Genomic DNA, 23,824 nt, shown 5'->3' with positions numbered 1-23,824 from the left:
GTTGAATATGACCGAGGCGCTTAAGATTTGGCATCGAACGAGGTCTGACAGCCACGTTACACGAGAGAATCTGAAAAGTGTTCATATGTAGTAAAATTCTAAGAGAACCTTTCGTTTTCGTCATTTGCTATCGAATCGACGTAATACCAGATCGTCACATTGGCCGCTTTTCTCTCTGAAACTGTTACATTCATCGTCTGCTAGCTTATGTCTTGTGCTGCGGTATGCGGAGACACTAAAAGCAACACAGTATAAAACAGATGAAGCTTCTAATTTGGTGTAATCGGCCAGAAAGAACCAGTACAATTCAAGTTTTGGTTATCGATTATTGACTTATTAGCCGGCTTTGGTGCCTTGGACATGATCGTGGACCTTAAGCTTTTGCATCAAATGAGGTCTGGCCGCCACGTTGCACGGGGAAATGTGAAACGTGTTAATATGTAGTAAAAACGTAAGAAAACCTATCGCATTTATTTAAGTACCGTTAGTACAATTCAAGTTTTGGTTATCGATTATTGACTTATTAGCCGGCTTTGGTGCCTTGGACATGATCGTGGACCTTAAGCTTTTGCATCAAATGAGGTCTGGCCGCCACGTTGCACGGGGAAATGTGAAACTGACTACAATAATCATAATCTTGCTCTACAAGGGAAGTAACTACTATTATTAACAGTATTTACAACAGCAAATATAACAAAATACTAAACAGAAAGATAATCAAACGTCTAATGACACAGTAACGAAACTGAAAACAGTTGCGAAAATTCCTTTTGAAATTATTTCACCAGAAGACAACAAGAACACCGGACGAAGACTACTAAAGTTCCAAAATAAACCACTATACACAAACAAGTAATTAGTACTTAGCCTTGGATGCGCCGCTACAGCTGCAACTGATCAGCGCGGAATGTAAACACAGGTAAGAAGTTAAGTTGCTCGATACGAAACACTCACAAAGATCAGGGTACAACACAAGAAAGGCGGAGGTGAATGAAAAAACCACTAGTGAGTAACTTATATAGTAAATATCACAAAAACCGTTAAAATATGTATCTGAAACCTAAAAATGTATGAAAACTTAGAGAGCGATCTCACACGCACTCACCCGCCTAATCGTAATGGCAGATCGTCGCAGTGGCAGCTTCGCTCACGGAAATGTTTACATATACATCTGGAAACTTACGTCATGTGCTGAGGTATGCGGTGGCACCACAACCAACAAAATAGGAGCTTCTAAGTTGTTGCAATAGGTAGGTAAGAAGTAGTACTACTCAAGATTTAGGTATCGAAAATTAAACTGTAGGCCGGTTTTGGTGCCTTGCATTTGACCGAGGACCTTACGATTTTGCATGAACCGAGGTCTGGCAGCCACATTACACGAGAAAATGCGAAAGGTGATAATATGTAGTAAAAAACTAAGAAAACCTCACGATTTCGTCTTTTTCTTTCGTAATCACGTAATGACATCTCGTCACATTGACCCCTTTTTTTCCGGAAATGTTTACATTTATCGTCTGAAAACTTCTCTCGCCTGCTGATGTATGTGGTGGCACCACAAGAAACAAAATAGAACCTTCTAAGTTGATGTAATAGGCAAGTAAGACATATTATAATTCTAGTTTAGTAATAGAAAATTCAGTTATTTGCCGGTTCTGGTGTCTTGCAGTTGATAGAGTATCTTGGAACATATCTGTCTATCTACCACCCCCCCTCGTAAGATGACTGCCTACGTACACCCCCTCGTAAGATGTCTGTCTACCTACTTCCCCCTCAGAAGATGTCTCTTTACTTATCCCCTCAACCAGAAAACGTGAGTTTTCCAAACACCCCTCCCCCCTCAGAACATGTCTTTCTTCGTAGACACCCTTGGAAGATACCTGTCTACCTACCTCCCCCCTTCCCCCCGGAAGATGTCTGCCTATCTACCTAGGTACCGCCATTTAGAAGGTGTCTGTCTACCTACCCCGACTTCAAAAGATGTTTAACTGCCTACCCCACTTCTGAAGATCTCTGTCAAACCCTCCCCCCATACCTGGAGGATGTCTGTGTACATACCCCCCTCTTGGAAGTCATTTGACAATCGAAAAAACCGCTTTGGAAGATGTATGACTTCCTATCACTACCCTCGGAAGGTGTATGTCTACCTAGGACCCCCCTAGAAGATGTCTGTCTATCTAACGAACCTCGGTATATGCCTGTCTCACCCCCTCAGAATATGTCTGTCTACGTACCCCACATGGAAGATGTCTGTCTACCTACCCCCACCTCCCCTTGGAAGGTGTTTGTCTACCTAGCCAATCTCGGAAGATTTCTGCCCACATAAACACCCCCTCGGAATATGTATGACTAGCTACAACTCCCCTCGAAAGATGTATGTCTACCTACCCCACTCCCGGACACGTCTGTCTACCTACGCCCCCACTCATAAGTTGTCTGTCTACCAACCACCCATTTGAAGATGTCTGTCAACCTGGCCCTCTGTCAGAAGATGTCTATCTACCTGCCCACCTTGGAATATTTATGTCTACCAAAACCCGGAGGATGTCTGTTTACCCAACCCCCCCTCAGAAGATGATTCTCTACCTACCCCCAGAAGATGTCAGTCTAACCGCCCCCCCACACTTTGGAAGATGTCTGTCAACCCACCCCTCCAACAGAAAATGTCTGTCTACCTACCGCCCCTCGAAAGTTGTATGTCTACCACCCCTCCTCAGAAGATGTCTGTCTACCTACCCCCCTTCAGAAGATGTCTGTCTACCTACCCCCTTCGGAAGATGTCTGTCTACCTACCCCCCTCGGTAAATGCCAGTCTACCCAACCCCCTTTCGGCAAATGTATGTCTACCTATCCCCGCTTGGAAGATGGCTGTCTACCTACCACCTCCCTCGGAATATGTCTGTATACCCAACCCGAACTCGGAATATGATTTTCCACCTACCACATGGGAGATGTCAGTCCACCTGCACCCCACTTTGTAAAATGCCTGTCTACCTTCCACCCCTTTGGAAGATGTCTATCATCCGACCTCAGAAGATGTCTGTCTACCTACCCCCCTCGGAACATGATTGTCTACCGAACCACACCTCAGAAGATGATTGTGTACTGATGACCCAGAAAATGGAAGCCTACCTGCCCCCTCCAACTACAACAGAAGATGTCTATCCATCTAACCCCATTGGTGGATGTCCGTTTATCTCCCCCCCTTGGAGGACTTTGTCTTCCTACTCCCTCGGAACATGTATGTCTTCCAGTCCCCCTCAGAAAAGGTCTATCTTCCTACCCCCCTCAAAAGATTTTTGTCTACCTACCCTGCCCTGGTATATGTATGTCTTCCTGCAACCCCTCATACGATGTCTGCCTACCTACCCCCCTCGGAAGAAGTCTATCATCCCTCAGTTGGAGAATTTCTGTCTACCTACCCCCCCCCCCCTCGGAAGATATATGTTTTCATATCCTCTACCCTTGGTGTCTACATACTCAACCTCAGAAGATGTCTACCTACCTACCCCCCCCCCCCTCATAAGATATTTTTCTACCTACCCCCCCTCATAATATTTATGTCTACCTACCTCCTGGAGGATGTCTGTCTACTTGCCCCCCCCCCTCGGAAAATCTCTGACTATATACCCCAGTTGGAAAGATGTCTATCATCCCACTCTCAGAAGGTGTCTGTCTACCTATTCTCCCACTCTGAAGATGTCTGTGTACCTTCCCTCCCCCAGAAGTTGTCTGTCTACCTGCCCCCTCAGAAAATGTCAGTCTACCTACCCCCCTTGGAAGATTTCTGTCTACCTATAACACCTCTTGGAAAATATCTGTCTACCAACCCTCTCTCAGAAGATGTCTGTCTACCTACCCCCCCCCCCCCCCCCAGAAGTAGTATATCTATCTACCCTACCCTTGAAACATGTCTGTCTACCTACACCCCCCCCCCCCAGTCAGCAGACATCTGTCTATCACCTTCATAAGTTGTCTACCTACACCCCCTCGGAAGATGTCTGTCTAATACACCACCCTCAGAAGATGTCTGTCCTACCACTCTCGAAAATGTTAGTCTACCTACACCCCAGATAATGAATGTCTACGAACCCCACCTCGGAAGATGTTTGTCTACCTACCCCATGGGAGATGTGTTTACCTACCACCACTCATAGTATGTGTGTCTATCTACCACCATGGAAAAATATTGGTCTACTTACCGCCCTGGAAGATGTATGCCTACTTACCCAACACCCTCGGAAGATGTCTGTCTACCTAGCTCCCCCCCACGAAGATATCTGCCTTCATACCCACTTCCCTGGAAGATGTCTGTCGACATACCCAAATGCTGAAAACGTCTGCCTACCTACCCCACCTCAGAAGATGTCTGTCTACCAAGCTCCCCTCGGAATATGTATCTCTACCTACACTCATTCGGAATATGGCTTTCTACCACCCCTGCCTCTAAAGATGTCTATCTACCTACTTCCCTCAGAACATGTCTGTCTACCAACATCCCCCACCTCCTAAGAAGTCTCTCTCACTACCCCTCCTTCGAAAGTGACACTCTACCTACCATCCTCAGGAGATGTCAGATTTCTTACTCCCCATACCTCAGAAGGTGTGTCTAACTATCCCCATGGACAATGTCTGTCTACATACCCCTAGCCTCAGAAAATACCTGTCTAACTACACCCCCTCAGATGATTTCTGTCTACCTACAACCCACTCTCGGATAATGTCTGTCTACCTACCACCCTCACTAATTGTATTTCTACCTACGCCACCTTAGAAGATGTCTGTCGACATATCCCTCATCCTCTGAAGCTGTATGTCTACGTACCTCTGCTCAGAAGAAGTCTGACTACTTAATACCCCATCAAAAGATGTGTGTCTACCCACCCCCCATCCTTTGAAGAAGTCTGTCTACCAATCCCTCCTATTGGAAGATGTCTGTCTACCTGCCCCCCCCCCCCCCAGTAGATGTTTGTCTCTCTATCCCTCCTTGGAACATGTCTGTCTAACAATCCCCCCCCAGTTGTCTGTCTACCTATCCCCTTTAAGATGTCTGTCTACCTACCACCCACAAAATGTCTGTGTACCCATCTTCCCCTCAGAAAATGATAGTCTACCTACCCCTGTATGTGAGATGTTTCACTACCTACCCCTCCCCCCCCCTTTCGGGAAATGTCTGACTATCTACCCAATCCACTCATGAAAGATGCTTATCTAACCACCTTGGAAGATGCCTTTCTACCCCAGCTCAGATATTGTCTATCTACTCCCTCGTCAGAAGATGTCGGCCAACATACAGCCCCCTCAGAAAATGTCTATCTATCACCTTTGGAAGATGTATGTCTGTCTACCCCCTCAAAGATATATGTCTATCTGCCCAACTCGGAAAATGTCTGTCATCGTGCCCCCCTTTGGAATATGTCTAACATCACCAAGCTCAGTAGATGTGTGTCTATGTGTCCTGCCCCCTCGGAAAATGTCTATATTTCCCGCCCCCTTGGAAGAAGTATGTTTACCAACCCTCCATCAGGAGAATCCTGTCAAACTACCCCCAGCAAGGTCTCTGTCTACCTACCCCCCCCCCCCCATTGAATATATATGTCTACCCAACCCATCCTTGGAAGATGATTGGCTACCTACCCTATGGATGATGTCAGGCAATCTGCCCCCTCACTTAGGAAGATGCCTACCTCCCCCTTAGAAGTTGTCTACTTTCCACCACTCAGAAGATGTCTAACTACCCCCCTCCCAATACATATGTCTATCAAATCCACACAAATGATGTCTGTTTACCTACTCCCATAAGATGTCTATCATCCCCTTCAGAAGAAGTCATCTTCCTATATACCCCCTCCCCTTGGAAGATGCCTGTCTACATACGCAAACTAAGATGATGTCTGCCAACCTACTACCGCACAGAAGATGTCTGTCTATCTACCACCCTTGGAATATCTATGTCTTTCTACCCCCCGGAAGATATCTGTCAGTCTGCCCAACTTGGAAAATGTCTGTCTACATGCCCTCCTTCGTAAGATTTCTATCATTCCCAGCCTCAGAAGAATTGTGTCTATCTGTCCTGCACCAACAGTAGATGTTTGTGTACCTACACCCCTTCAGAAGAAGTCTGTTTACCAACCCCCCATCAGGAGATGTCTCTCAAACTACCCACCAAGGAAGTCTCTGTCTACCTACCCCCCTTTGGAAGATATCTGTCTACCTATAACACAACTCGGAAAATGTCTGTCTACCTACCCCTCAGAAGATGTCTGTTTATCCACACCTCCACAGATAATGTCTATCTACCTACCCCCCCATCCTCTGAGGATGTCTGTCTACCTACCCCCTCGGAAGATGTCTGCCTACCTACCGCCCCCCCCCCCACTTAGAAGATGTTGGTCTGCTTACCCCTCTAGAAGATGTCTGTCTAAGTACGCCCCTCGGAAGTTGGCTGTCTACCAACCCACCAATGGGAGATGTCTGTCTACCAACCCCCCTCGGAAGGTGCCTTTCTGCCTACCCCCTCAGAAGATTGTCTACCTACAAACACTCAGAAAATGTATGTATACCTACCCCCCCTCGGAAGAAGTCTGTCTAATTATTCCCCACACCTTGGTAATTTCTGTCTACATATCACTCCCTTGCAAGATGTCTGTCTACCTGCTCCCTCTCAAAAGATATCTGTTTACCTACATCTACTGTGGGGAGGTAGGAAGACACACATCTTCTGCGAGGGGTAGGTAGACAGACATATTCCGAAGCAGGGTATGTGGTCAGACATCTTCTGAGGGGTGGTAGGTAGACAGACATCTTCCAAGGGGGGGAGGGAGTAGATATCTTCTGTGGTGATAATGGTAGACAAACAATTCCGAGGAGGGGTAGATAGACAGACATCTTCTGAGGGGTTGTTTCTTAGACAGACGTCTTCTAGGAGGGAGCTTGGTAGACAGACATTTTCCAAGGGGGTAGACATTTTTCGATTGGGGCCAGATAGGTAAACAGATATCCTTCGAGAGAGAGGGTAGACATTTTCCGGGGGGGGGGGGGGGGGGGGTAGATATTTTCGAGAAGTAGATTGGCATCTTCTGGGAGGGGGGAGATAGTATTCTTCCATGGGGGGAGGTGAGTACTCCGACATCTTCAAAGGGGGAGGGGGGTAGACAGACATCTTCCAAGAAAGGTCGGTAAGTAGACAGACATCTTCTGTGGGGAGTTATGGTATGTACACTTACATCCTCTGATGGGTTCGTGTAATAAACAGGCATTTTCCATGAAGGGGGGATAGAGCTCCTCGAAGATGGGGTGTAGATATGTTTAGCGAGGAGGGTAGATATACATCTTCCGAGAGGGGGTTAGATAGATTTCTTCCATACTGGGGGATAGATAGACTTGTCCCGAGTTTGTGAGGAAGACAGACATACAGACATCTTCCTAGAATTTGGAGGTAGACAGACATCATCAGAATGGGCGGTAGACACATTCCAAGTGTAGCGAGGCTGTAGAAATCTTTTGAGTGTAGGATAAACGTCCTCTGAGGGGCTAGATGGAAATCTTCACAGGGGTGGGGTGGTAGACAGACATATTCCGAGAGGACGGGGTTGGTAGACAGGCATCTTTCATGAGGTAGGTTATAGACATCCTCCTGGGGGATATACATCTTCTGAGGTGGGAATAGGTATCTTCCAGAGGGTGTAGATAGACGTCATCTGAGGGTGGGGTAGATAGACATCTTCCGAGCTGTTGGTTGATTGTCACCTTCCGAGTGGAGGGATACATAGATATTTTCCACATGGGCTGGGTAGATTGACATCTTCCAAAGGGGGGTACATATCTTCCAAGGGGGTAGAGAGACAGCTTCCAAGGGGGGTAGATAGACATTTTCCAAGATTGCGGATAGATACACGTCTTCTGAAGGGTGTAGATAGACCTCTTCCGAGGAGGGAGATTGGCATTTTTGGAGGGAATGGATAGATAATCTTATGAGGTGAGTGTGGGTAGGCATCAACCGAAGGGGGCGAGATCGGCATCTTCCGATGTGGAAGGGGTTAGGTAGGCATTTTTAGAGGGAGGGATATCTTCCTAGGGGTTTAGATAGGCATCTTCCAAGGGGATGTAGAAAGACATCTCAGAGAGGGGGTAGACAAAATCTTCCGAGAGGGGGTAGATAGACAGGCATCTTTGGTTGGGAGAGTAGGTAAGCAGACATCTTTTGAGTGGGGTTGGTAAACTGACATCTTCCAAAGGGGCAAGGTAGACAGACAGTTTCTGAGGGTGGGGCATAAGTAGACTGACACTTTTCGACTTTCCGAGGTGTGGTAAGTAGAATTACATCTTCTGAGGTGATGGCGTAGGTAGACAGACATTTTCCGAAGGGGTGTAGGTATACAAAAAAAATGGTTCAAATGTCTCTGAGCATTATAGGACTCAACTGCTGTGGTCATCAGTCCCCTAGAACTTAGAACTACTTAAACCTATCTAACCTAAGGACATCACACACATCCATGCCCGAGGCAGGTTTCGAACCTGCGACCATAGCAGTCGCACGGTTTCGGACTGCGCACCTAGAACCGCAAGACCAACGCGGCCGGCTGTAGGTATACAGACATATAACTAGGGGGGAAGGTAGACGGATATGTCCCGAGTGGGGGTAGGTAGACAGCCATCTTCCAGGTGGGTACGTACACAGACATCATCCGAGGGGGTTAGAAGGACAGACACTTTCCATGTGAGGGGTGGTAGATATACATCATCTGATGGGGAAGAGACATCTTTCGAGGGGAGGGTACATAGACAGTCATCTTCAGAGAGGAGGTAGTCATCCTCCGAGAGGGAGATAGTCATCCTCCGAGAGGGGGAGTAGATGTCTTCCGAGATGTGAGGTAGTTGTACATCATCCACTGGTCTTAGGTAGGCAGACATCTTCTGAGGGAGGGTATGTAGACAGACATCTTCTGAAGGGGATAACGTCGACAGTCATCTTCTGATGGGGGTGGGTAGGTAGACAGACATCTTCCGAGTGGTGGTAGGTATGGAGACATCCTCTGAGGCTGGGTTCAGTAGACAGACATCTTCCAAGGTGGGGGGGGGGGTGTTGGAAGACAGACATCTTCCAAGGGGTGGGAAGCACCTTCTAAAGGATGTAGTTTGGTAGACAGACATCCTCCGAGAGGGGCTGTAGACATTTTCAGATGGGGAGTGTATATCTTCTGAGAGGAGTGGTAGTTTGACATCTTCCAAGAGGGGGGAGATACTTTTCTTCCATGGTGGCAATAGATAGATATCTTTCGAGAGGAGGTACATAGATAGACATCTTCAAATGTGTGGTGAATGTAGAGAGACAACTTTCGAGAAGTTGGGTAGGTATACAGACACCCTCAGAGGGGGTGGGTAGGGAGACAGACATCTTCCAATAGGGGGTTGGTTGGCAGACATCTTCTGTGAGGGGATGGTAGTAGACAGCCTTCTTCTGATGGATGGGTGGGTAGACAGACATCTTCCACGATGGGGCATAGGTAGAGAGACATTTTCCGAGGTAGGGTGACTATAGACATTTTTCGATAGAGGGGGTAGGTAGACAGACTTCTTCTGGGGGTTGTAGGTTGTAGGTTGGTGTAGAATGACATTTGCCAAGAGGGGATCGGTAGAGAGACATATTCCAGTGGTGGTAAGTAGACACCATCTTCTGATGGGTGTAGGTAGACAGACATCTTCCATGGGGGATATGTAGGTAGACAGACATCTTCAGATGAGGGGGTAATTAGACAATCATCTTCTGGGGGGTAGATAGACAGACATTTTCCGATGTATGGGTTGGTAGACAATATTTTATGACTTGGGCTACGTAGAGAGACATCTTCCAAGGGGTGTAAGTAGGTAGACAGACCTCTTCTGTTGTGAGATTTGTAGGAAGGCAGACATCTTCCGAGGCAGAGGGGTTGGTAAATAGACATCTATTGTGGAAATGGTTAGGTAGGCAGACATCTTCCGGGTGAAATTTTGTAGACAGGCATCTTCCAAGGAGGGGTTAGGTAGACTGACACCTTCTGAAGCAGGGTAGGTAGATAGTCATCTTCGGAGGGGTGTTTGGTATACAGACATCTTCCGAACGGGTGTAGGTATACAGACATATACCTAAGGGGGAGGTAGACAGACATCATGGGAGTAGACAGACAGGTGGGTAGGTACACAGACATCTTCTGAGGGGGATTAGGAGGACAGACATTTTCCATTTGAGGGTTGATAGACTTACATCATCTGGCGGAGGAGAGATACCTTTCGAGAGGAGGGTACGTAGACAGATATCTTCAGAGAGGTGGTAGACATCCTCCGAGAGGGAGGTAGTCATCCTCCAAGACAGGGGTAGATATCTTCCAAGAGGGGTGTAAATAAATATCTTCCAAGATGGGAGAAGATGGACCTCTTCCAAGGGTTTTAGGTAGGCACACATGTTCCAAGGGGTGGTATTTAGACATACACATTCTGAGGGGAATAAGGTAGACAGTCATCATCTTATGGGGAATTGGGTAGGTAGACAGACATATTCCAAGGGGGGGGGGGGGTAAGTAAGGAGGAGACATATTCTTAGGGTGAGTTCAGTAGACAGACATCTTCTGAGGGGTGTCCTTGGTAGACAGACAACTTTCAAGCGGGGGGGGGGGGGGGGGAGAGACATCTTTCAAAGTATGCGTTTTGGTAGACAGACCAAGAGGGGTGTAGACATTCTCTGATGTGGGAGTAGATATCTTCCGAGAGGAGTGGTAGTCTGACATCTTCTGACAGGTGGGGTAGGTAGACAGATATCCTCAGAGGTAGGGGTAGGGAGACAGACATCTCCCACAGGAGGGATAAAATCGAATCGTTTGAAGGGGGGTAGATAGGCATACATCTTCTGAGGGGCTTAGGTAGACATTCATGTTATGACGGGGGAGGGGGGTAGGTAGACAGATCATGTGGGGGGGGGGGTATGTAGAGAGATATCTTACAAGACGGGGGTTGGTAGGCCGACGTATTGTGAAGAGTTGTAGGAGGATAGACATCTTCCAAGGGGGTAGGTAGACAGGTTTCTTCAGATGGTGGTTAGGTAGACAGTCGTCATCAGAGGGGTACAGGTAGACAGACATCCTCTAAGGGGGTTGGTAGACCGACATTTCCTGAGGGGGTGGGCACGTAGACAAACTTCTTCCAAGTGTGGGTGGGTATGTAGACAGACACCTTCTGAAAGGAATTGTAGGTGGACAGACATCCTTCGTGATAGAGGGTAGGTAGGCAGAAATATTCTGAAGGGAGGGTTGGAAAACATACATCTTCCAAGGGGAGGGGTAGGTAGTCATACATCTTCTGAGGGGTGGGTTTAGGTAGATAGAGATCTTTCCGAGGGAGGGCAGGTAAGTAGACAGACATATCCTCAGGTGGGAGGATGAGAGAGAGACATTTTCCGAGGGGGAGGGGTAGGTAAACAGACATCTTCCGACGGTTGGGTAGGTAGGCAGACATCTTCCGGGGTGGATAGCTAATCGGACATGTTTTGAGCGAGCTTAGGTAGACAGACATTTCCGATGGGGTGTGTAGGTAGACAGACATATTACAAGGGTGGGGAGATGAGACAGACATTTTCTGATGTGGGGATAGGTAGACAGACATCTTCTGAGGGCGGTTTTAGGTAGACAGACATCTTCCAAGCGGGAGCTGTAGGTAGACAGACATCTTCAGAGGGCGATTGTAGGTTGATGGACATCTTTTGTGCTGGTAATGATAGATAAACAAATTCCAAGAGGTGGTAGTTTAACAGACATCTTCCCAGGGGGGCTGAGTAGATAGACAGACAGACATCATCCAACGTGAGTAGACAGACATATTCCAGGGGGAGTAGACATCCTCCAAGGGGGTAGACATCTTCAAATGGTGGTGAGAGTAGGTAGACAGACATCGCTTGAAGGGCTGGAAGACATCTTCTAAAGTTTGGGGGTCTCTAGACATCTTCCGAGACAGGGGTAAACAACTTCCGAGCGGGGGGCTGAATGGGGGTTGGGATAGGTAGACAGACATATTCCGAGAGGGCAGGTAGGTAGATAGACATGTGCTTAGCGAGGGGGAGGGGGGCGGTTGAGAGACATCTTCAGGGTGATAGACATCTTACGACGTGGGGAGAAAGTTTTTCTGGGAGATGTAGATAGACATCTTCAGAGGGTGAGGTAGGTGGACAAACATCTTCCTTAGGGGGTGAGGTAGGCAGACATCTGCCGAGGGGATTAAGTACATAGACGTCTTACATGGGGCAGGTAGACAGACATCTCCTGTGGGGGGTTATGTAGACTGACATTTTCTGAGGAGGCAAGTAGGTAGAATGACATAGTAGGTGGTGGGGCGATGAGAGACAGACAGTTTTCGATGAGGTACAGGTAGAATGACATCTTCCGATGTGGGAGGTGTAGGTAGATATCTTCCGAGAGGGGTAGGTACACAGACATCTCCCGAGGGGTGGGGTAGGTAGACATACATATTCCGAGGGGAGTGGTAGGTAGTCATACATATTCTGTGGGAGGGGGGGGGGGGGGTTAGGTAGACAGACATCTTCCTAGGGTGTGGGTAGGTACACAGACATCATCTGAGGGGGTGAGGCGGTAGATGCAGGTTGACATAGATCTTCCAAGGAGGGGTAGGTAGACAGATATCTTCTGAGTGGGGGTAGCTAGGCAGATATCTTCTGAGGGGGATAGATAGGCATATTTCGAGGGTGGGCTGGATAGGCACCTTCTCAGGGCGGGGGGGGGGGGGGGGCAGATCATCATGGGGGTGATGTCACATGAGCTGCACTGCTGTTGAAATAGCTTGCTAATGTTTTATAAATGTTAGACTTCATTTACGTATTTTAAAGTTTGTTTGTGTTATTATTTTTGCCGTAAAAGCAACTTATTAGTGGATATTCATTTATCTCCGTCTTTCTTCCTGTTGTATTGACTCGAGTGGTCTATTATTTGTGGGTGTGCTTTCGTGGTTCGTCTAAGCCTCGCGCCTCATCAGTCTGTTTACATTCTGCGGCGTGCACTGCATCTGTAGCGGTTATAAGCTAAGTACTGACGAACTTGTTTGTGCTCTGTAATACATTTATTAAACTGAATGGATTGCAGTGGTGTTGCTTGCCGTTTGTGGCGAAATAATGACTTATTAAACTTTTGTAATCGTTCGCTCGCTGTGTTTTATAGAGTTTTCAGTAAATTTCGTGCTTTAGTTTTGAACTGGCTTTTAGTTTTAAATTTTTGGTTTTAGCCAATAATTTTGTGAAGTTTTGCTGGTATTGGTATCGTCTGTGTTGTAGTAGTATTAATACAAGTAGCTGCTTTCTTAGTAGGTAGAGAATTTCGAGACCATAGTTGTTAGTTCTTAAATATTGCTGCTTTTGTAACTGAACTTTGGTAACGTAGACGTATAGTTTTTTTTAGTAACCGTAAAATTTTATCATGAGTGAGAAGTGTGGGCTCTGTCGTAAGTTTGTGAGTAGTGGATTACGCTGTGGGATTTGTTCAAAGTATTTTCATTGGGGGGAATGCAGTGGGGAAGCCAGTGGTAATTTTAGGGTGATCCTGTCCTGGGAATGTAGAATCTGTAGTAGAAACAAGTTAATAGAGGAGCAGGAGTGTAAGATCTGTGCCCTTCAGGTGCAGTTACAATGCGCAAAGGAGCAACTAGATAAGTTGAGGAGGGTGAAGGGTGCTGGGGAATGGGAACTGCCAGTTGGCAAGAAGATAGCTAGGAAAAGGAGGTAATCAGACAGTTTTACTTTGCATACATGCAATAGATACGACAAACTGTCAAAGTAGAGAAGGAATTAGCATATTTCATCAAAATATAAGAGTTACTAGAGATAAAGTTAGTGAACTGCTAATAGATGTTAACGCTGAAATTATTGGCACATCAGAGCACCACTTCAATAAATTGATCATTTATAGGCTTGCTTTACCAGGCTACAGATTAGCTGGCTGTTTCTCAAGGAGTTCCTTGCGGGGTGGGGAAGTGTCTCTGTACATAAAAAACAGTATGTTATTTGAGTCCATAGACTTGTCACGATACTGCACTGAACAGATATTTGAAAGTTGTGCAGCATTTGTTTGAATTTAGTGCAGTTAAACTTCTAATTGCTGTTGTTTATAGGGCCTCTAACTCCAACTTCAGAGCATTTTTGCTTAAGCTAGAGAGGGTTCTTGATTCACTTTGTAGGAAGTACCAGAAAATAGTTATATGTGGGGACTTCAATATTAATTTTGTATATGATTGTGCAAGAAAAAGGGGGGTTGGGTTGTTTGGGGAAGGAGAGCAGACAGCGAGGTCATTGGTCTCGTCGTATTAGGGAAGGATGGGGAAGGAAGTCGTCCATGCCCTTTGAGAGGAACTAACCCGGCATTTGCCTGAAGTGATTTAGGGAAATCACGGAAAACCTAAATCAGGATGGCTGAACGCGGGACTGAACCGTCGTCCTCCCGGATGTGAGTCCAGTGTCTTAACCACTGCGCCACCTCGCTCGGTCCCAAGAAAAATGATGTTGGTAGATCTCCTAAATTAATATGATCTGATGCAAACTGTGTTTTTTTCCAACTAGGTTGCAGGGGAAAAGTAGCACAGTCATAGACCATATTTTTATTCGTTCTTCATTAGTAGATGGGCATTCTGTTAGTAAAAGAGTGAATGGCCTTTCAGACCATAATGCACAAATTTTAACACTAAAAGGTTTTTGTACTCCAACCAATGTCATGTTTAGTTACATAGAACGTAGGAAAGTCAATCCAACAGCAATAGAGAGTTTTTTAAAACTTGTCAACGAACAAGAGTGGCAAGATGTTTATAGTGACAATAATACAGATGATAAATGCAATGCTTTCCATAACACATTTCTCATGCTCTTTGAGAGTTGTTTTCCATTAGAACATTCTAAATGGGGTACTAGCAGTAATGGACAGCCCGGTTGGCTGACTAGTAGGATAAGGATATCATGTAGAACATAGCGGGAATTACATCAAAATGTTAGAAGTAGTCACAATCAAGCTACCATAGCCCCTTACAAACAGGATTATAAGGTGCCCAAAAATGTTATTAGCAAGGTAAAAAGTATGCAAATAGAATAGCTTATTCACAGGATAAAATTAAAGACATATGGTTAGTGGTGAAGGGAGTGACTGGTCATCAGCACAAGGTCTATGATATAAAGTTAGTTCTAAGTAATAATATTTTCGTTACTGATAAATCAGATATATGTATGGTATTTAACAATCACTTTCTGAGCATTGCTGGCAAGCTAAATAAAAATTTAGTTTCAACAGGAAATCATACAAATTTCTTAGTGAAGCAAAGCAAGCGCTGTATCATGTATAAGATACAGAGGCGAGCGAGTGCACGGGACTTACCCTAGTTCACTGCTAGTAGCGTCACGTCATCGTAACGCGCCTGCATATAGTATTGCACCACATTTAACATAAAAGTAAAAATTAAGATTTGTGTGTAAAACTTTGTTAAAGTATAGTTCTATGTAATAATGTTTCAGGTAACAAATATTAATGTTATAAAATTAGTAGTTTACGTAAAATTCACGTTTTGAAAGAAAAATAGGAGGCGCTAAATAATGACGCTAGGAAGCCAAAATTTGGTGAGAAGGTGCAGTAAGAAGTCATTAATGAGTGGTGCTGGTTTCCAAAACCATAAAACTAAAATTGACTCCAGAATCCGCGTTTTTCGGAAAAATCAGAGGCGCGAAATAATAGAGCTACAATATTGAAAATTGGTAGGATGCTTCAGTTCACCCTAATAATAATAATGGAAATACCACAATCAGTTACCTCTTCTAGTTTTTTAGTAATTTAGTAAAAACTACTTTTGTGAGTAAAATGTACATAAGCATTATTGATTAAGTACTTTAAATTTTAATGATAAAACAAATTCTTTAAGACCAATGATCAGATAGGACAATTAACAAAGCTACACCAAGTTTTAGTCTTGTAGCATAATTAACAGCTGATACAAGTCTTGATAAAGCTATGGTTCAGAGGTAACAATCTACCGATAGTTCCATTGTAAAAATTCTAGAGAGTAAAGTTTTAATTTTAGCGGGCTGAGATTTTCTACGTGCTTCTGTACTGCTCAGATGTATGTATACAAAAATTGAGAAGTTTGTAAAGCTATTATTAAATGTGATATTTAAGATTATGTGCCTGAGATAGCGATCATTTGGAGGCTGCAGGCATCTGCATAGGAACGGAAAGAACAGATGCTCTCTTGGCGGTACGCGCCGGAGCTATATAAAAAGAGCGGCAGAGGCAGTAGTAAGCTCACTCCGCATTAGACCAACGCCTAGTCCACGCGAGCTTAACGTCCGATCGCGCCTCGCCTCGGGTGACGTCATAGCGGGCTGTGACATGCGCGTACTTAGCAATGTAAACGGACATTGAAAATCGCGAGGACTGTACACCGTCCTGGATCGTTTAGACTTCGGTAACAAACTGTTATTGTCCCGTCCATGTGAAGTATAATTCCGCGTGGCAAGTGGTGACTAACTCCACTTTTAAGGCGAGCATTAATCTTTTTTTTTAACATTATTGCGAACTATTAATAGAGCACCGTTAGTTAGAGTAATGAACTATTCGGGAGGAACTTGCTGTAGAAGTCGCCTCTGAACTATTAAACGATTGGCTGAATTAACAATATTTAATGTCTTTAGCATTTTCAGAAGTTTCGAGTAATTTGTGTGAGCCTTTAAGATAATAAAATCTTGTTTGGAACTTTAAATTTTATTGAAGCAGCCCTAATCCCGTGAAGAACTAGGGATATTTTTCGTTTAGCTGGGCTGTACAGGAATGTGGCCGTGCAGACTGGGAACTAAGGTCAGTAAGTTTCCCTTCGCTTTCTGACTGGCCACCAAATTAGTTGCCAGGCTCGCGTGATTTAAGGTGGCAATGTTCAACTTTCATTCAACATTAAACAACGACTTCTTCGCCGTCCCACATATGTTGCATCGGCAATAGTCTGTTACGTGAAATGAACATTCAAACAACTCATACGACAACTTCTTCGCCGCCCCACATATGGTGCTTATCGGCCGGGAAAACTGAATTAAAAGCAAATAAAAGTGCTCGATGTGTGAAAGCGATTGGTATAAATTAACGAACTCGGTAGGCAATAACAGGACACTGAATTGAACTAGTGTGGGAACAGTGTTACCAGTAAAGGCGGGTGTAGTGTATAAACAATAAGTGTCTACCGCTGTACGTTGGTTAGTGACGATGGTGAGGAAGGCGACGATGCTGGATCGCGGCTGCCGACGGCGCTGAGACTAAAGGAAGACGGTGCGTCATCGCGGAGCTGCGCTGATCTGCGAGACAGCTGCCGGCTGCGCCGAGCGGTCAACGGTGCCTTGCTGCCCCCCCCCCCCCCTGGAGCTATTGCAGTAGGCGATTCCTGTGGCGGTACTCGACGCTACAGCTGCTGATGCTGCCTTCAATACGTCGCGACGCGTCGCATCACGATTGCTGGTACACCGCGACGACATCATTCGTCGAAATCAAGCATTTAAGTTAAGTCAAAGACTTTTAAAATATTTATTAACTGCTGCTAACAAACTAAAAGATATGGAAAGTAGTGTACATTTCAGAAGGGAACCGGTCTCTGACCAAGAATCCTCAGGATCAGGAATTGAGTTTAATGGGGATGGTTCCATTAATCCCTCAAATATTGAACTAGAACGTAATTTGTCACCAGTAAATTATGACTTTAATTTAAATGAGAGTGCAGGGATGCAATCAATAAGTGAAATAGAAGTCAAAAGGGAGCCAGTAGAGTTGCTAACTTTGTCAGGTAGTGAAACTGAGCTCAATATATCTACAGCTCAGTCAAGTCAAGAGATACAAAGTATCAAGGTAGAAGCTCCGGATTGGATGCAAATACTGTTTGCCAAACTCGAATCAAACCAAAATAAAATTGAGGCTAAAATTGAAAATAGTAATAAAGAGTTGGAGAATAAAATTGAGGTTAGTAATAAAGGGTTGGAAAATAAAATTGAGGATAGTAATAAAGAACTAAAAGAAGAACTGCAATCAAAATGGAATAGTTTGAATTATAAGATAGATGCTATTCATCATGACATTAAAGTAAAAGTAGGGCAACAGTTAACTAAAATGCATAGTACTTTCAAATGTGAAATAGATCAAATTCAAAAAAATTATCAAGAGGCAGATGAACTTTTGGAAGTGAGGTTGTCCGAAAGATTGAGCAACGAGTCCAAACTTTGCTCTGACAAAGTTAAAGAGGTACAAATTAAAGTAGATACTTGTCAGAAAAACATTGAGAAAGTAAAAGAAACCTGTACCGAAATTCGTGGTGCAGTGGAACAAAGATGTTCTGCCAGGATAGAAGCAGTAGAGTCACAAGTAGAGGAATTAAATACTAACATTGCTAACCTAGAAAATAGAGTAACCTCTGTTAATTCTAGTCATTCTACTGTACAGCATGTGACTTCAGTTGACGCCGCTTTTATAGGGTGTCGACAGTTTTTGCGCTTTGATCCTGATAAGTACATTCACCCTCTTGAATTTTGGAATGACTTTGAGGATGTTCTCCCCAACACTTGGTCAGAAAGAGAAAAAATTTCATTTATAAGAAGTCATTTGTCAGGTGATGCTTTGCGATGGTCAGCGGATGTAATGATCAAATGTAAAACTTTATCTGAATTTAAGTCTGCATTTCTCAACGAATACTGGTCACATAACAAACAAAATGATGTGTTAAGGGAATTCTGGAGTGGTAAGAAGTTTTTCCCAGGCCGTGAATCAGTAAAGGATTTCGCTAGGAAGTGGGTTTCAAGACTGTCACATTTGACAGAAAAGATGAAGCCAGATATGATCATTATGGGTTTAGAAGGTAAGCTGCCGTGGTACTGGCAGAAGAGGATCATTTCCGCCCCTAGAGATAATATAGACAAATTTATTGAATATCTGGAAAGAGTGGAAAGAGTAGCTGCTGCTGAGGAGCAGGTGCAGCAGAATAACAAATCTTCTAACAATCACGTACAAAATAATGGTAACGTGAACGTTAGAAATATGGAAGTTAGGCACACCAAAACAAACAATCGAAACCAAAGCCGTGGCAGAGGAAGAGGGGGTAGATACTCACCACGCTTTCGTAACAACTACTATGACGAAAGTGGAGAAGTAAATACTATGCCATTAAGACAAGAAGGGAGTCATGATGCTACTATATCTAGTGGTGTCACAGATGAACACAACAGGCCGCGTGTGGGAAACTAAATCCCGTCTATGAGGAAACTGGCGCTCACCAGGCAGTAACAGTAACACAGCCAGTAACGGAAACACAGACAATCAGCCAACATACACAGACAGACAACATGGATGACGAAATAAATACAGATAATACCAGTGATGTGTTAAGCCACTCTCACAAAATAGTGGATAGTATTTTGGATACACTAGAAAAATGGGTCAAGGAAGAACAGGAACTCAAGGTAGATAATGGGGAAGAAATAGATAATGGGTTTGAGTCTGATGGGAATAATGATGAAGTAAAAGCTTACATCTTCGATGAAAATGGCAATCTAAAAGCTGAAGTAGAAGTAGCAGAAGTAGAATCAGTACTGCAAAACTTTAGAGAGGAGGAAATGATGAATGAAGGGGGTAGAAATAGTAACGAGGTGAAAGAATCTAGTAGCTGTGTAAACGTGCCACAAATGGTTGAAGGTGACGACATTCTTATGAACAGCAATATTGCGCAGGGACGCAGTTGCTCAGAGGTAGAGGATAGTTTGGCTGATGTGCAGCAAACAAAAGTAGAAAAAGTCGTCAGATGCTTCGATTTAAAGTTAGTGGACAGATTAGAGAAAGCAGCTAAGATTATAGAGCATGATGAGCCCCAGGATGTAAATGTAAATGTAATTGCAACTGATCAGAATTACTTTAGCTGGAAGAACATAGAACGAGATTTATTAGACGAGGTGTGTGAGCAACCTGTTCAATGTAAAATAACTCACCCTGTTATCAAAGTAAACATATCAGGAGTCACTGTGCGTTGTCTGCTTGACAGTGGCAGTGAAGCAAGTGCTTTATCACAAACATTTTTTGACACCATACCCAATAAAGAGAAGTTAACAGTTATGAAAGTAAGTGGCTTAAAGATTATAGGTGCTACTGGAAAAGTCTCTAGACCAGTTCAACACGAAGCTTTGATACCCATTGGTATAAATGACGTAGTAATAGATCATCCTTGTTTGATTGTGCTAGGCTTAAGTGTTGATATGTTGATTGGTACTGATTTCTTATCAAAGTACCAGGGAAAGATCAATTTTGATCAGAACAACTTAATTTTAACTTTACCTGACTCTAAAGTGATAAGAGAGTCTTTTATAGGAAGTCATATAGGCGGTAGTAATGAAACTTGGGAACTGCCTATTAGAGTAATAAAGAATAAAGGATACTTGCAGGAAAATTTGGTTTTCAGTGAGAATGAGGAAAGTGCTAAGGTTGAAGAGAGACACATCCTAAAGGAAATAGAGGAAAAGGTACAATCAACAAAGCAAATTGCTGACGAACAAAGATCAGAGTTAAAGAGTGTGTTAACTAAGCATAGTAATGTATTCTCAAACGCACCTGGTGAAGTTAAAGGTTATGAATGCCATTTGAATATCAAGCCTGGGAAGGTATTTTTTAAGAAGCCTTATCCAATACATGTTGCAAGGAAACAAGCAGTGCGATATGAAATTAAACGTATGTTGGCATGGGGTGTCATAGAGCAAGCAATTAGTGAATACAGTAGTCCTCTTGTTGTAGTGCCTAAGCGTGATGGAAGTGTTAGATTAGTATTGGATGCACGCTGGTTAAATGAAATTGTCATCAGAGAAAGTGATCGTCCTCAAAATATGGATGAGTTAATTCAAAAGTTCCGAGGGGTTAAGTACTTTACTTCCATGGACATAACATGTGGTTACTGGAATTTGCCGCTGGCTAAGGAATCACGTAAGTATACAGCATTTTTGTATGAAGGAGTATGCTACCAGTATAAAGTAGTTCCGTTCGGATTGAATATTTCAGTGTGTGCCTTTGTAAGAGTTATGGCTCATGTATTAGGACAGGAATTATTAGATCAAGTAACCATTTACGTAGACGATATTCTGTTGGCAACTCCCACATGGGAAGAACATATCAGTCTGTTGGACAGGGTACTAGAAGCTCTTGAAAATGGAGGTATGAAATTAAAGTTAGAAAAGACTGAATGTGTAAAGGACAAAATAAAATTCCTGGGCCATGAAATTAGCAGAGAGGGTATATTACCTGATCCATCCAAATTATCATGTATTGAAAAGTTTGAAGCGCCCCGAAATAAAAAGCAACTCAGGTCAATGTTCGGTTTGTTTGGATTCTACCGACGTTTTGTTAAAGATCATTTATTTAATGATCCATGTTTACTCAACCTGCTAAAAAAGAATACCCCATGGGTTTGGACTCCAGAATGCCAGTCTGCTTTTGAGGGATTAAAAGATTGTTTGATTAATAGTCCGCTCTTGCACCATCCCGATTTTACAAGACCCTTTTGCATGTCAGTGGATGCAAGTGGTTATGGGATTGCTGTAGAATTGTTTCAACTAGAAACAGAAGGCGACCAGAAGGTTCATAAAACTATTGCTTTTGCAAGTCGTTCATTACAATCTGCTGAGCGAAATTATGCTATCTCAGAATTAGAGGCACTAGCCATAGTATTTGGTATGCAGAAGTTTGAGCACTATTTGTTAGGACAGAAGGTAATTATCTATAGTGATCACAAAGCACTTACATTTTTGAAGACTTGTAAACTAAGGCATCCAAGGTTGACAAGGTGGGCCATGTACCTTCAGCAGTTTGATCTTGAAATTAATTATATACAGGGAAAGAGCAATTTGGTAGCAGATGGGCTATCAAGAAGTGCTGAATTATGGAATGAATCAGAACTTCCTTTCGCAGAAAGGAATGAGGTAAGTATGTTGACAGTACATGAGCTCAGAGAGGAGAGTGCCTTAAAGAAAGTATTTAAGAATTTAAGACGAGAACAGAATGAGGATGATCAATTGAAGCTAGTTAAAAGCTATTTAGGGGACCCTAATTATCCGAAGGTAGCACAATATTACTGTCTACACAAAGGAATTTTGTTCTGTAGGAGGAAGGTAACTTTAGCAGAATGGAAAGTGTGTTTTCCTTCACAGCACGTAGATCTGCTAATAGATTATGTACATCTAAGGTATGGTCATTATGGTACAAAAAAGTGCATTGCTAAACTAAATGAGAAAGTCATCTTTGATAACATGCATCGTAGAGTTGCAGAAAGGTTAGCATCCTGTGTTATTTGTCAAAAGGTAAGAGCAGTAAATAAAATAGTGCAAGGGGATATGCATCACGTAGACCCAAGTGAACCCTTAGAGTTATGTGCAGTTGATCTTTTTGGACCTCTCCCGACATCTAAAGGAGGATGTACGCATGTTTTTGTGGTGATTGATGGGTTTAGTAAATATGTTAAACTGTATCCGATTAAGAGAGCCAATGCCAAAACACTTGTAGATAAATTGGAGAAAGATTATTTTGTGAAAATTGGCAAGCCAAAGAACCTATTGTCAGATAATGGTCCTCAATTTGTATCAGAAAAATTTAAGTTGTGTCTTGAAAGGAGCGGAACTCGGCATATAAGGATTTCAGCATACTTTCCGCTAGGAAATATGAGTGAAAGGGTTATGCGAGAACTGAATAGACTATGTAGAACCTACTGTGCTAGGAAGCATTCAACATGGGCTGTTCATATTAAGTATTTTGAAGAGATAATTAATAATCTGAAACACGATGCCACAGGTTTTGCTCCATGTGAGCTGATGTTCAATCAGGAACCACATAATATCATTCCGAGTATGATTGACTTTCCAGTTCTAAGTCAGAGTACATTGGATGAGAAGAAAGCACAGGCCAGGGCAAATATACGCAAAAGAGCTTTAGATAGGAAAAAGAGGCATGATGCAAGGGCTTCCCCCACTAGTTTTAAAATTGGTGAGCTAGTGCTGGTCAAAACAAAAGAAAAATCAAAGAAAATTTCTGCAGAAACTAAAAAGTTTATGCATGTATATCATGGACCATTTAGAATAGTAAGTAAACCTCATGCAAATGCCTATCGTTTGGAATATCCAAAGAGTAAGAGAGAACTAGGTCTAAGAAATATTGTGGATCTAAAGGAATTTAAAATTAACAGTAATTAATTACTGTAGGGAGTCTGCCACTCTTTGGCGGATACACGGTTTGGCGTACCGTGCAGTCCCAGCTGGGTGAAACTTTATTTCCTTTTCAAGTTTCATTCCCTTCTTCTGGTCTATCATAACAGGTAAGAATCACATATGTCTTCATGTTGTATATATGCTATTAGGTTTTAAGTATTCTTAGTAAGGATCTACCTAGTGAATGGCAAAACAAAAGTCTGAGTACCAATAAGAGGCAAACATGGCTAAAATAAATAAATTAAAATACTTCATGTAATTGTAAAGGATTAGAAACTACAACTAAGAGAGACACTTTGCAGTATACGAAGTACGGTATGAATATGAATAATCCATGAGATTATGCAGAAGGTAGTATGTTGCTAGAAATAAGGTTGTCTGAAGGAAAACAGCGTAAGAAGGTAATGCTCATAGAGGCAAGCAATGGCGTTTTAGAATTAAATAAATGGAGATGTGTGGAAGTGGTGTGAGGATCGCACCAAATATATAGAAACAGGACGTCAATAGGCTGACAAAAGGAAAAGGGAGAAAATGAATAAGGTGAAGAAGTGAAGTAAGTAA

The sequence above is a fragment of the Schistocerca gregaria genome, unplaced genomic scaffold, assembly GCF_023897955.1.
Source record: "Schistocerca gregaria isolate iqSchGreg1 unplaced genomic scaffold, iqSchGreg1.2 ptg000178l, whole genome shotgun sequence".
NCBI lineage: Eukaryota > Metazoa > Arthropoda > Insecta > Orthoptera > Acrididae > Schistocerca > Schistocerca gregaria.
The sequence above is the reverse complement of the archived record's forward strand: the minus strand, read 5'-3'. Positions refer to the sequence as shown.